Raw genomic sequence first — 14,173 nt, forward strand, 5'->3', positions numbered from 1 at the left:
AAAGGTAAGTTGTTACTCGTCGGCCTTAGGTTCTTCTTTAATTTCCTCTGCCCTACCCCCCCCCCCCCCCCCCACATAAAACCAACATTGCAGTTGATAGTTGATATATAGACAGCAAGAACCCATTACAGTTAAAGATCCAATCGAAAGAAAAAACCAACCTGCATCTCGAAAGTCCACAACGTGAGGTTATCGCGAAGAAGCTGCATTGTCAGGGTGTTGTCCTTGTAAGAATCCTCTCCTAGGTTATCCAGTTCTGCAATTGCTTCATCAAAATCCTAGCAAATCACAAATCAAACACCAGCCAACTTCAAGCATCCATAATAACGACTAATCTCTGAGTGATTCTGCAAATATAAAAGGTCACTATGCATATACTTTCTTTTCCTCAAATCAAATCCGAAAACAATTAAAAGAGTGTGCTTTGTTCAAACCAAAATTATAATTCATTTTTTTCATAGCACTTTTTACCAAATAGTTGTTTAATCATCATAATGTAAAATCACTAACAAACCTTGGCAACCAACTCAAGAAGCTTGTTGGGAGAAGTTTCAATGATATATTATAATAAGAAACTGTTAAACCTTAGCACAAACCTTAACACTACAGGAAGACAGTAAGAAACTTCCTATTGCGAGTTAGCTGCTTGCCACTAGCAATGTGCTCCCACCTATTTTCAAGATAACACATTTAGCAGATGGTAGCTCCCGAAAAAATGTTGATTTTGTTATGCAAGATTCTTCCAAACTAAAAGAAACAGATTATATGTAGGCGTTTCTAATTCTTCCAAATTATTTTCTTGGATCTATCACTAAAATCTTTTTTTTTTTTGTCAGGTTCAGGTCACAGATTTAAAACCCCAATCAAGCATTAGCCAATATATTCTTCACTGAATTATTCTATTTAAAACCCCAATCAAGCATTAGACAATATTGTAATTTAATTGTTTATTAAGTTGATTGTTTAGTTGTTTAAAATGAGTAGTGGGTTAAATGGTTATTGGGCTAATGAAGTAACGGGCTTAACTTTTGAAATGGTTAGTGGGTTTATATGAAGTAATAAAGGATAACTTGTGTTGGTCCAATTTAATTAGTCTATAACTCTTTTATATGTGTCAACTATCTTATAGAGGGTTTATGTTTGCTACGTGTTAATTTTTTTTTACATTGGTGTCAATATCGATAGCTTTTGAGGGCCATGCCAAAATTTCACGAGGGTTGGTGTCAAAACTTAATTGTTGGCGCCAAAATTTACACTAAACAAAAAACACACAAAAAAAAAGGTACAGTGTCGGCCGACACCCATCCAATTGTCGTCCCATTGTCTATGTGTGAGCTTCCAATCAGACAATTGTAAGTTTGATGGATACGATGGTGATCAATTTTGCAGGGTTTTTCAAATACTGCAAAACCGATTAGGAAAAAACACGTATAAACAAACAGAAGTTAACACCGAGACAAAAAAATCTTACATCTCACCATATATTCACAAAGATCCCTATAAACATCGTCTCGTTTTCTCATTTACATCAAATACGCAAAAATAATACAAAGTTTACAACAAAGTTAAACACAGAGGGTTAAACATCAATACACGTGCCAGATAAAATTACGCATGAACATTAGCCTTGTTGCCAGCGAGGATAAGAGAGATCTCGAGACCGGTCCACGGCTAAATGCTTAATTAAACAGAAAACGGGACTGGAATGTGGAGACAAATGGGAACCACGATAACATAGCAATTGGTGTAAAAATTAAAATGCCCATGCCAGCATCATACATTCTTGCAAATTCCCTCACTGATTCCCATAGTCCTAAACTCCTCACAATTCCTTTCCATCGCACTGCCAACTGTTCATTTTCAAACAAAAATAAAAGTCAATAAGGTTATGTTTTCATCTCTAACAATCGTAGTCTATTTATAAATATTTTACAAAAATAAAAGTCAACAACATAAAATCAAGTAAATTAGCAAAAGAAAGTGTAGAACGGGTCAAAAGTTGTCCAAATTTTATAAATATCGTAGTCTATTTATAAATATTTTACCTGGATAAACCATACTGAAGTTTTTAATAGGAAAACATATACTTAAAAAAATAATTAAAGCATACGAATGAAAAAAAAAGGAAAACGACTGTTAATCTTAGTTAGCAACAACAAAAACTAAACACTTCCAATAATGAAAGCGACATCAAGCAATCATTAACAAAAACAAATTAATGATGACATCATAACCGTTCAAAAAAATGATTACATCATAAAAGACTTATTTCCTCATACCTGTAGCAAAAGTTATAATTTTAATTCATGTTTGTGCATGCATATATAGCTACAAAGTAGACCAAAGAATTGAAAAATGGATCAAATCTAAGTTTGGTCTGACAGCAACCAAAGCATGTACTGCCAACTGTTATCCGGGATGATCCACCGCCAGCAAGTCCTACGCCTTGGAGCTGTATTTGCATCAGCTTTGCCACGTGCAATCTCCTTTCTTGAACGCAATTGGGTTAGTCTGTGCAATGATATCCGTACAGTGGCGAAGCTTGAGATTTCCAACCGGGGGGGGGGGGGGTCGGAATCGTATATAACCAAATATAGAACCAGGGGGTCGAAAACGTATATACCCAAAACTTTCTATACGAAAGCTACATACATAACACTACTCCCCCCCGGCCCCTGCTAACCTTCGCCCCTGACTACATATTCTTTTAACAAATTATGTATGACTGACTATAGTTGTGGTTGAAATTTTTTATACCTATTCTTAACGGTATCTAACTTTTAGAATGGATATAGAATTCTTCAACCAAGAGAATATGTAACTTTTCATGTTTGATACTTGTGCTTGATAAATATAAAAGTTTGTCCAACTTGACTTTGATAAGTTTGCATTTCTGTTAGTCAACTTGTGAGATGTGTGAAGCGTTCGATCAACTCGCTGCTAAAAATAACTGTTGTATTCAATTCAGGGCTAAACAGATATCGTATTGGAGACGTGCTCCAAGTGACTGGATTTCATATCCGAGCCCCACAATTTCAGTTCATGTGCAAGAGGAATGTCACTCTAAGCATTGACAATGACAAAACGAATGAAGAAGATCTGCATAAGAGTGTAATGGCAACAAAAAGACTGTTGCCCTACAATGCTCTATGGTGGATCATCCCGAATTACACATGGTGTGTGTGTGTGTGTTTATATTTACATCCTACATTTGAAACAGAAATGAGAGCTGAACAATCTATGATCTTAATTTTAATATTCTTGGTTCAGCTCCCTTCATTGAATAGTATTATATATGTGTGTGTGTAGAGAGAGAGAAAGATACCTGGCGCAGCCAAAATGATGATATCAGGTTCACATTAGTGATGTGGTTTCTTTCACAGATGCAACAACAACCTCAACCACACCATCGCCAGTAAACTCATCGTGTGATGAATCCTCCACATTCTGTTGGTCCCCAATTTCACATTAGACACGGTAACAAAACAAACTAAAAACCCTAAATGTTATTAAAAAGGAGACGGATTTAATATAACTAAAAATACAATTGAAAATTACACAGAGTATGCTTTAAACCAAATGTAAACCGGTAAAAACGAAACAGAAGTTGGCATACAACCGGTAGAAATGAAACAGAAGTTCACATTCGTGTTATGCATTAAAACCAAGTTTTCGGTATCCAAAAGAGCGGTTTAAGGATCCAAATTGACCAAAGCCACTAATTTGTTCAAAATTGATGACACCCCATCGTTCCTACCAATATTTCCATCACTCTGGAAATTCATCAAACAGATGATGCTTTTCTTTGACAACCATCGCAGTCTGTTGTCACAACCCACTAAATTTGCAGCCCCCCCTTTGCCAAATCATGATTAAATAACCCAAGAGACACAATTCCATCGCTGACTGTTGTCACAACCCACTAACCTTTTTCCAAATTATAAATGGCAAGGATACCCATGTGACATGATAAAAAGGTGGACCCACTCTAATCCACCTGATTTGACCATAACTCACTTGTGAATTGTGATGTTTTTAAAGTTGCCCAATTTGACCTGAATAATTTGAACTCGCATTATATAACTCTTACAACTCTATTTCAAGTTTTACGTAACTACAAATAAAAAAAGTTGTGACCATTTTGTAAATATACTTTTACATGAGAAAATTCTATAAAATTTGTCTTTTAAAATGTGGGTGTAAAAGAAAGCCCAACTAACAAATGCATATATGTTCTTACCAGATCATTGCTCAAATAGACATGGAGAGTTGGTTAGTTTTTTTTATGCAAACCATTTGTAAAAAAATGATATCATATATTGATGTTTAAGCTTCAAGGTATCACTTAATATAAGCAAACATCCAGGTTGAAGATCAGACCAGAAACCAGAAGTGAGGGTAAGAGACCGAAAACCAAATCGCTAGTAGGCATCCTTGTTTTGCCCAGTCATACAACTGCTCTGGACCGAATCATTGACACAAACCACAACCGACAACACTGCCAATTGCAAAATCAACCTACCTTTACCAATCAGTGAACCTCATCCAAGGGTCTTACCAATTATGTTAGAGGTGTACAAACAAACCAATTTGGGCCCTCCAAACCGGTTTATAACCGGACCCACTTCACCGAAAACCCAGTTTAGACCCAGTATCCCACCAGTTTGTATACTGGTTCATAGTCTAGTTCCCTGAAACCGGTTTGTAACCCAACTAGATTTTAAAACATGCCAAACAATTGTTTTTGTCTTAAGCAGCTTAGAACCCAATCCAAATCAGTTCAAGTGGGTTGGGATTTTCAATCCTAAAAATCAGATTTTTTAAAAAATGCCAAAAAACCATTTTTTGTCCCAACCGGTTTTGAACCCAATCCAACTCAGTTTGAGCCCAAGGTATAAAAATCATGAAATTTAGGTAGTTACCATGTCATGATCCAATGACCACAAATATTTCAAAAGATCGTTGTCACTTTCGCTTGTATCTTCTATTTGCATATTTCAAAAATATTCATTTATTTTTTGGTATGGGTAAGGTGTTACATACCTTCTTGATTGTGAAATCATCCAATGGGGCATCGGGTGTTTTGTTCATCAATGAACCTAAAGCATTCCTCCTTGAAATCTGCATTGCTGTTTGAATTTCTTTGGAAGATTCTAGAGCAGTTGAATTTGCGGCAGTAACGACAGCAGAAACTGTCCCTAATTTTGCGTTACTGGTTCCAGCTAATGAGTTCACTACCTCTTTATGAGCCCTTAATATCAACTGTGCTGCACTGTTGTTTTGTGTACAGGATAAAAACATATATAAGCAATCAGATTAAAAAAGTAGTTTTAAAAATGCAAAAAATCAATAAATAACTCACTGCAACGTTACCACCCAAGCTCTAGCTGCACCTGGAGTTTCTGCACACAGAAAATATTCTTTTTTCTATGGTGTTGCAATATCTAATAAATCAAGTTGGGGGAATACATTCCACGGTTCTCCCATATTATTTTAAAAAAGTAAATGAAAATATGTAAGTAAACGCAAATAATAACTGTGGATACAAATAATACAGTTATCATACTTCGGCAGTCCACCGGAAAAAAATACGTATAATTAGATCAGATATCATCAAATATCCGACACGTTATAGTGATGATCAGTGATCTTACTGAAACTAAAAGGGTGATGTCATAATTGTGCTATTTGAATCAAACACAATCGTTCCTTTGATATTCGGGTCATTTCTCCTGATTCTGCAGATGTCACACCCCAACCAATGGCGGAAACATCGGGATGAGACGAAGTGTGAAGATTGCTCGAGACATCATAACGCTAATAATTGTGACAAGTATTTAAATAATCCGATTTCATTTCATAAGATGAATTGTCAACATTACAAGAAATTCAAATACAACAAGTTTAACAAAATAACAAGACAACATAACAAAATTGATACAACATATTAAACCCTAACGTCTATATGTGTATCTAGGCATCAACGCTACTTCTTTTCTTAGCATCATCCTCATCAACCTGTAACATGTTTAAAATAATTCAATGCAAAAGCAAAGGCGAGTATACAAGTTTGATACATACATAGTAAAAGATAAGTTTAAACAATTCCTCATAGCAAGCATGTGATTCAAGATAAACATTTAAACATGGCATGTGTCTAACATATCAAACCAAGAAAACGCAATATGCTCATGACATTACCGATGATAAAGGGCGGGTCGTTAATCCTATAGCGCTACATATGTCACGGTTTGGCTCGTACGAAGTTAATGATAAGTTCAACACATAAGAATCACCCAAGTTTAAAGTATCAAGCCATCACGTATACAAGCATGTTATAGGAATGTTCATGTGTTTAAGCAAAATGTTCATGTGTAAGTTTGTTGATAGATAAAACATGTTACACCCCAAAAGTGATAAAAGTAAAAGGGGAATACGAGTATACTCACAAGGCTTGCATATGATTTCCGATTATCCAATTGTTGACGAGTAGAGATTTAGAGTCCGAATGTATAAGGGTTAAAGTTCAAGTATGTTTAGAGTCGAGATTCGGTGTTTAAAACAACATAAAAATAAGATATGAGAATAACATGGAAAAAAATCATTTACTACATATGATGCCTGTTCTTGACACTAGGAAACTCGAAGGAGTTTAGATGTTTTCATGGAACAAGGTTCCATTAGAATCGTGACAAGTTATCATAGTCTAGGATGATGTAATCTAGTACCCCAACATATGAACACTAGTTCATCATCAAAGATTCGATTATTCGAATAATATATTTAGGTTAAATAATATATGTCCAATAGTTCAAGCATGAGGTAGAAGATTAAAATCTTCATTTTGGTACCTCTAAATGTCATAGAAATCATGTAGGAGGTAGGAAGATCAAGTCTTCCATTTAGGCACCTCTATGTGTTCACCACTACACTTGATGTAAAAAAAACAACCAAGGAGGGTCATGAACATACAATAAAGAATAAGAAATATACACACTAACTAAGAGAAATCATCAAATCATGTGAGGATTGTATGTTTGGACAACCCAAGTTGTTCCATAATCACTCATGTATCAAAGACCAAGTTTGACATGACTTGTGGGTTAAAAACCCTAAACAAAACACCAAGTTTATGAGGTTTAATCCTCTGATTTTTAAGTGTCTCAACCTTGTTTTTAAGCCTAACTAACCATAGGGTGGTTATAAGCATAAGGACATAGGTTTGAGTGAGTTAAAATCATGCCTAAACAAAGATTAATGAAAACAAACTTAAACAGTGGACTTTGAAGCCTTTTTGCCGGAGTTCCAGGGACTTGTTTGCTGTGAAACACCCCTAGAATCAAGGCCAAGGTCAAGCCAAGCGTTCTGGAAAAAGAATGGACCAAAACGGATAAGAAATGAAGAAGTTATGCTCATTTTCGTGAAGATGTATGCTTCTGTCCGAACTTGTGTTTGCAACTGCGTTTTTGGTGATTTGAGAGTGATTTGGATGAGTTTGTAAAGTGGTATGAGCTTGGGAATGGCTTGGTATATATAGGAAAGGATTAGGGTGGGTGGTTGTGCATTAAAGATAGTTAGTTAGGGGTTAAAACCATTAAAACATAAATCAAATTGGGCCAATGAATGGCTGAAAATTTTAAGGCTGTGGATCAGCCTTTTGCGTATGAAAGCTGGCCGAACCAGCTACCCTTATTTTCCCTTAACCATATCGATTCCTAGTTCTCTTTTTTTTTTTAATACAAACCCACTTATGATATTTTAGCATATAAAATTTAATGTGAATATTGGATCAATTAAATGATCCATGTATTTCTTTGGGGCTGTGCTTAGAGGTCGGCCACATGGCCTCTTTGTTCATATATATATATATATATTTTTTTTTTATTTTTATTATATTACACTATGTATATTGTATAATGTTATATAATATGTATATTATTACTATGTGATTACATATTTTATTTTGCATGAGATTTTAGATTGTAAATATAAGTGATTAATTTACCCAAAGACATGTAAGTTAAACATATTTGTATAAAGTAAAGTATAGGTTGTGTATTATGAACGTACACTCAAGTGTTTGTACGTGTAGGGTATATAGAATCACGTATTGATTGTAAGTCGTGCATGTGTTTACAAAGTAAGAGTATGTATCAAATGTGTATAAGGATCAAATGTTCAAGCACGAAAAAAAATAATAATAAAAATAAACGAAGTATAATTCATATGAAATAGTTAAGTAATAATTTTTTTTTATTACGATTGAAGTCTAGAATGAAACGAAATACGATAACAAGAATTACAAGTTTCCAAAAAAAAGAAATACCAGACGAGCTTTCTAATTAAGGAAAGTTATGAAAAAACGGAGTGTTACAGTCTCCCCTCCTTTAGGAAATTTCGTCCCGAAATTTATTCAAGAGGAAGACTTGAAAGTGGCAAAAGGTGATTATTAAGAATTGAGACTTGAAAGTTTTGAAACGTAAAAAGTATGAAATTTTGAAGAATGACAAGATAGGTTTGCAAAGGAGTTCGTTTGTCTAAAATGATTTGAGGTACCAAACATAATTGGAAACGTATAGTTGCGTATATGGAATTGAACGGTTGATTCTTAATAAACGAATGCAAGCATAAGAATGGCATATGTATTGGATAGACGAAAGTAGCGTGCTAAGAATGAAGTCTCGTCGTGGATAATCGGATATAATGCGTTTGTGAGTTGTCTAAAGTTTGTATTAGGTCCAAAGGTCTGCAAAACATTGAATTTCTCATGGCACGTTTTACGATATTTTGGTAACATGGTGAAAACACTTATATATAGGAAGTACCAGCGGCGTATCCACCATGTTTTGACCACATTACGTTCGTTTCGTATTTGGTGTCATGTGACATTCCGTGTCTTACCATACAAAGTAGTACACTCTAGGGTTCTCATGCGCTTATCACTATAATCCCGTGTGCACCCGCGATTATATTGATCGTTGCCTGATCCGCATAGCTTGTACTAGTTGTGTATGAATTAGGGTATACATAATTTAAAAATTAAGATTGTGTACGTGTAAGAATGTAGTATGTAAGCAAGTCCATGCTTAAGTATGTATAGGACCCACGTAAGCGAATTCCTCGGATTCCGCTCGTGTATGGGAACGAATGTATGAATCATGAATATGAATGAAAGTATAAGCATGAGTATAAGTGTAAGTATGAATACACATGTGAATGTATGTATAGACATAAACGTATGAGTAGTATGGTATACGTATAAGCATGAAACGTATGAATATAAGTAAAGGTATGAAAAATAAATATTGCGTATATGGTGTACGTTGAGGCATTGCGGATTAGAAAGGCTAAGTATGTAGATACGAACGATATAAATGGTGTTATCGCGAGATATCGACTAAAACGTGTATGACGATGTGCATGTATAGTTGTTCCAACAAAACGTTGAGTTTATCAAATCAAAATTAGATTGAGCATGGTTTGAAAGGTAGAATATAGTTTGTATATGTAAAGGAACATAAAGTACTCGTTGGTTATGCATAACATATTTTGTAACAAATAGAAATGCTAATTTTGTTTAAAAGGGTTTACGTAATCCGAAAAATGGTCGGTCCCTATGAAGTCTTCTTGCCCACGTGTTTTGTAAATTGGTGTAGGAAAAAGGTTTTCGTTAAAAAGTAAGTTCGTTTCATCAAAGAAGAAATTATGAATTTAGGAGGTTCTTGTGAAAACTAGGATCCTTAGAAGAGAAATTTAGCAAAAGGACTTAGTGATTAAAAAAATTAACAAATGATTTGTTGATGTTGAAAAGGGTATTTGGTAAAACAATCATATAACTTCTATAAGATCTTATAAGTATTTGAGAAAGGTTGGTTGGATTTTGATTAAAAGTAGAAGGTGAGCATGTTTTAGTGATTAAGTCGAATATGAAGTTCATGGGCAAGAGTTTCATTGAGCCGATTAAACTGATAGGTAGCATTTCGTAAGGTTTTGAAGTTCGACCAATAAAACGTTTTAAGACATGATTATGAATTTCGCGTATATGAGTTGAGTGAAAATAGATTGTAGAATAAGAACTACGTTTGATAAAACAATGCATTTTGAAATCGGTATGAGTGGGTATTTTCAATAATGATAAACAATTTGGGTATAAAATATGATCGAGTTTGCATAATAAGATATTTTGAAGAGACGTTTTGGTAACGATCACCTAGGTGAGGGAATCACCCCTAACTCGTTGGTGATGTCGTTTTTTTTAAGGAAAAATGGGAGTGGAGTTAGTCGGCAAGGTAAGGAAATCACTCCAATCTTAATGATATGTCTCCACTCGTCGTTATAAGGAATATGAAATTATATTATATGAAATCATGCATATATATAAATGTATGGAAAAGGTTCAATATGTTGTGTGCATGAAAAGAGAATATCGAAAGTATACTCGAGTTTGAAAGATTGCATCGTATAAAATAAATATTAGAAACACATGTTGATCAAAATTTGGATGGTTCCAAAACGGAACTTTGACTAACCAAAGTGGTCGAAAAGTCTTTCGAATTTGAGGAGCATGCTTTGGCCTAATAGGTAAAATACTCTCGCCGACAAGTCGGTTAACGGTATTTACCCTTCCGGTTACTACAAGTCCCAAATCAATCGAAATTTCGAGACTTGGCGGGATTTATGAAAAACAAAATATCAAGGAGTGGAACTAGTCGACAAGGTGCGGGTTTCACCCCTAACTTGACAATTTCGTATCCTAAGTGTGGTTGGTACTCGTCGGGTCAAAATTTAATTTCGACATGTTGACGAGGGTCCACTAGAATTTGAAATTTGAGATTTACCATTAAGATGTGGATTTCACTCCTAGCTTAATGGCGATATCTCGTGTAAAAAAGAAGAATAGGTAGATTGTGAGTCGTTCACCAAATTGTGGGTTTCACGCCTATTTTGGTGAACTCGTCTCGAGTGTTTACGGATTTAGAATAGTCGAGTAAAATGCATGAGGGAAAGAGTATGTTAAAGGAATAAACAACAAATATAAATGCACAATGAAGCATATTAAGAATAGCACATAATGAGTGGGATAATAAAACATGTATTAGCACATAATAAAGCAAGTATAGCATGTCAAGTGTTAACACGTAAGCGCCATATATGCTTAAAAGATCAAAAGAGAATGAATAAGAGCAAATAAGGTAGCATGCAAGTAGTTTCAAGTAAAACATAAGAATAAGGCTCTAAAACTATAGACTAGGCTAAAGCATTCCTACTTTTCCTAATTCCCTATAGTTATGGCTCTGATACCAATCTGTCACACCCCAACCAATGGCGGAAACATCGGGATGAGACGAAGTGTGAAGATTGCTCGAGACATCATAACGCTAATAATTGTGACAAGTATTTAAATAATCCGATTTCATTTCATAAGATGAATTGTCAACATTACAAGAAATTCAAATACAACAAGATTAACAAAATAACAAGACAACATAACAAAATTGATACAACATATTAAACCCTAACTTCTATACGTGTATCTAGGTATCAACGCTACTTCTTTTCTTAGCATCATCTTCATCAACCTGTAACATGTTTAAAATAATTCAATGCAAAAGCAAAGGCGAGTATACAAGTTTGATACATACATAGTAAAAGATAAGTTTAAACAATTCCTCATAGCAAGCATGTGATTCAAGATAAACATTTAAACATGGCATGTGTCTAACATATCAAACCAAGAAAACGCAATATGCTCATGACATTACCGATGATAAAGGGCGGGTCGTTAATCCTATAGCGCTGCATATGTCACGGTTTGGCTCGTACGAAGTTAATGATAAGTTCAACACATAAGAATCACCCAAGTTTAAAGTATCAAGCCATCACGTATACAAGCATGTTATAGGAATGTTCATGTGTTTAAGCAAAATGTTCATGTGTAAGTTTGTTGATAGATAAAACATGTTACACCCCAAAAGTGATAAAAGTAAAAGGGGAATACGAGTATACTCACAAGGCTTGCATATGATTTCCGATTATCCAATTGTTGACGAGTAGAGATTTAGAGTCCGAATGTATAAGGGTTAAAGTTCAAGTATGTTTAGAGTCGAGATTCGGTGTTTAAAACAACATAAAAATAAGATATGAGAATAACATGGAAAAAAATCATTTACTACATATGATGCCTGTTCTTGACACTAGGAAACTCGAAGGAGTTTAGATGTTTTCATGGAACAAGGTTCCATTAGAATCGTGACAAGTTATCATAGTCTAGGATGATGTAATCTAGTACCCCAACATATGAACACTAGTTCATCATCAAAGATTCGATTATTCGAATAATATATTTAGGTTAAATAATATATGTCCAATAGTTCAAGCATGAGGTAGAAGATTAAAATCTTCATTTTGGTACCTCTAAATGTCATAGAAATCATGTAGGAGGTAGGAAGATCAAGTCTTCCATTTAGGCACCTCTATGTGTTCACCACTACACTTGATGTAAAAAAAACAACCAAGGAGGGTCATGAACATACAATAAAGAATAAGAAATATACACACTAACTAAGAGAAATCATCAAATCATGTGAGGATTGTATGTTTGGACAACCCAAGTTGTTCCATAATCACTCATGTATCAAAGACCAAGTTTGACATGACTTGTGGGTTAAAAACCCTAAACAAAACACCAAGTTTATGAGGTTTAATCCTCTGATTTTTAAGTGTCTCAACCTTGTTTTTAAGCCTAACTAACCATAGGGTGGTTATAAGCATAAGGACATAGGTTTGAGTGAGTTAAAATCATGCCTAAACAAAGATTAATGAAAACAAACTTAAACAGTGGACTTTGAAGCCTTTTTGCCGGAGTTCCAGGGACTTGTTTGCTGTGAAACACCCCTAGAATCAAGGCCAAGGTCAAGCCAAGCGTTCTGGAAAAAGAATGGACCAAAACGGATAAGAAATGAAGAAGTTTTGCTCATTTTCGTGAAGATGTATGCTTCTGTCCGAACTTGTGTTTGCAACTGCGTTTTTGGTGATTTGAGAGTGATTTGGATGAGTTTGTAAAGTGGTATGAGCTTGGGAATGGCTTGGTATATATAGGAAAGGATTAGGGTGGGTGGTTGTGCATTAAAGATAGTTAGTTAGGGGTTAAAACCATTAAAACATAAATCAAATTGGGCCAATGAATGGCTGAAAATTTTAAGGCTGTGGATCAGCCTTTTGCGTATGAAAGCTGGCCGAACCAGCTACCCTTATTTTCCCTTAACCATATCGATTCCTAGTTCTCTTTTTTTTTTAATACAAACCCACTTATGATATTTTAGCATATAAAATTTAATGTGAATATTGGATCAATTAAATGATCCATGTATTTCTTTGGGGCTGTGCTTAGAGGTCGGCCACATGGCCTCTTTGTTCATATATATATATATTTTTTTTATTTTTATTATATTACACTATGTATATTGTATAATGTTATATAATATGTATATTATTACTATGTGATTACATATTTTATTTTGCATGAGATTTTAGATTGTAAATATAAGTGATTAATTTACCCAAAGACATGTAAGTTAAACATATTTGTATAAAGTAAAGTATAGGTTGTGCATTATGAACGTACACTCAAGTGTTTGTACGTGTAGGGTATATAGAATCACGTATTGATTGTAAGTCGTGCATGTGTTTACAAAGTAAGAGTATGTATCAAATGTGTATAAGGATCAAATGTTCAAGCACGAAAAAAAATAATAATAAAAATAAACGAAGTATAATTCATATGAAATAGTTAAGTAATAATTTTTTTTTATTACGATTGAAGTCTAGAATGAAACGAAATACGATAACAAGAATTACAAGTTTCCAAAAAAAAGAAATACCAGACGAGCTTTCTAATTAAGGAAAGTTATGAAAAAACGGAGTGTTACAGTCTCCCCTCCTTTAGGAAATTTCGTCCCGAAATTTATTCAAGAGGAAGACTTGAAAGTGGCAAAAGGTGATTATTAAGAATTGAGACTTGAAAGTTTTGAAACGTAAAAAGTATGAAATTTTGAAGAATGACAAGATAGGTTTGCAAAGGAGTTCGTTTGTCTAAAATGATTTGAGGTACCAAACATAATTGGAAACGTATAGTTGCGTATATGGAATTGAACGGTTGATTCTTAATAAACGA

General features: G+C 34.4%; 1 long non-coding RNA gene across 1 annotated transcript; it reads right to left on the reverse strand.

The window, feature by feature from the left end:
- Positions 1-1,457: 1,457 nt before the first annotated feature.
- On the reverse strand, positions 1,458-4,190 carry LOC110929986. The gene is made up of 2 exons (XR_002587570.2): positions 3,326-4,190; positions 1,458-1,850 (listed from the first exon to the last, which is right to left on the reverse strand). It is a non-coding gene; the product is annotated as an uncharacterized LOC110929986 (long non-coding RNA).
- Positions 4,191-14,173: the final 9,983 nt, after the last annotated feature.

Source organism: Helianthus annuus, chromosome 3, assembly GCF_002127325.2.
Source record: "Helianthus annuus cultivar XRQ/B chromosome 3, HanXRQr2.0-SUNRISE, whole genome shotgun sequence".
In the NCBI taxonomy this organism is placed as follows: domain Eukaryota; kingdom Viridiplantae; phylum Streptophyta; class Magnoliopsida; order Asterales; family Asteraceae; genus Helianthus; species Helianthus annuus.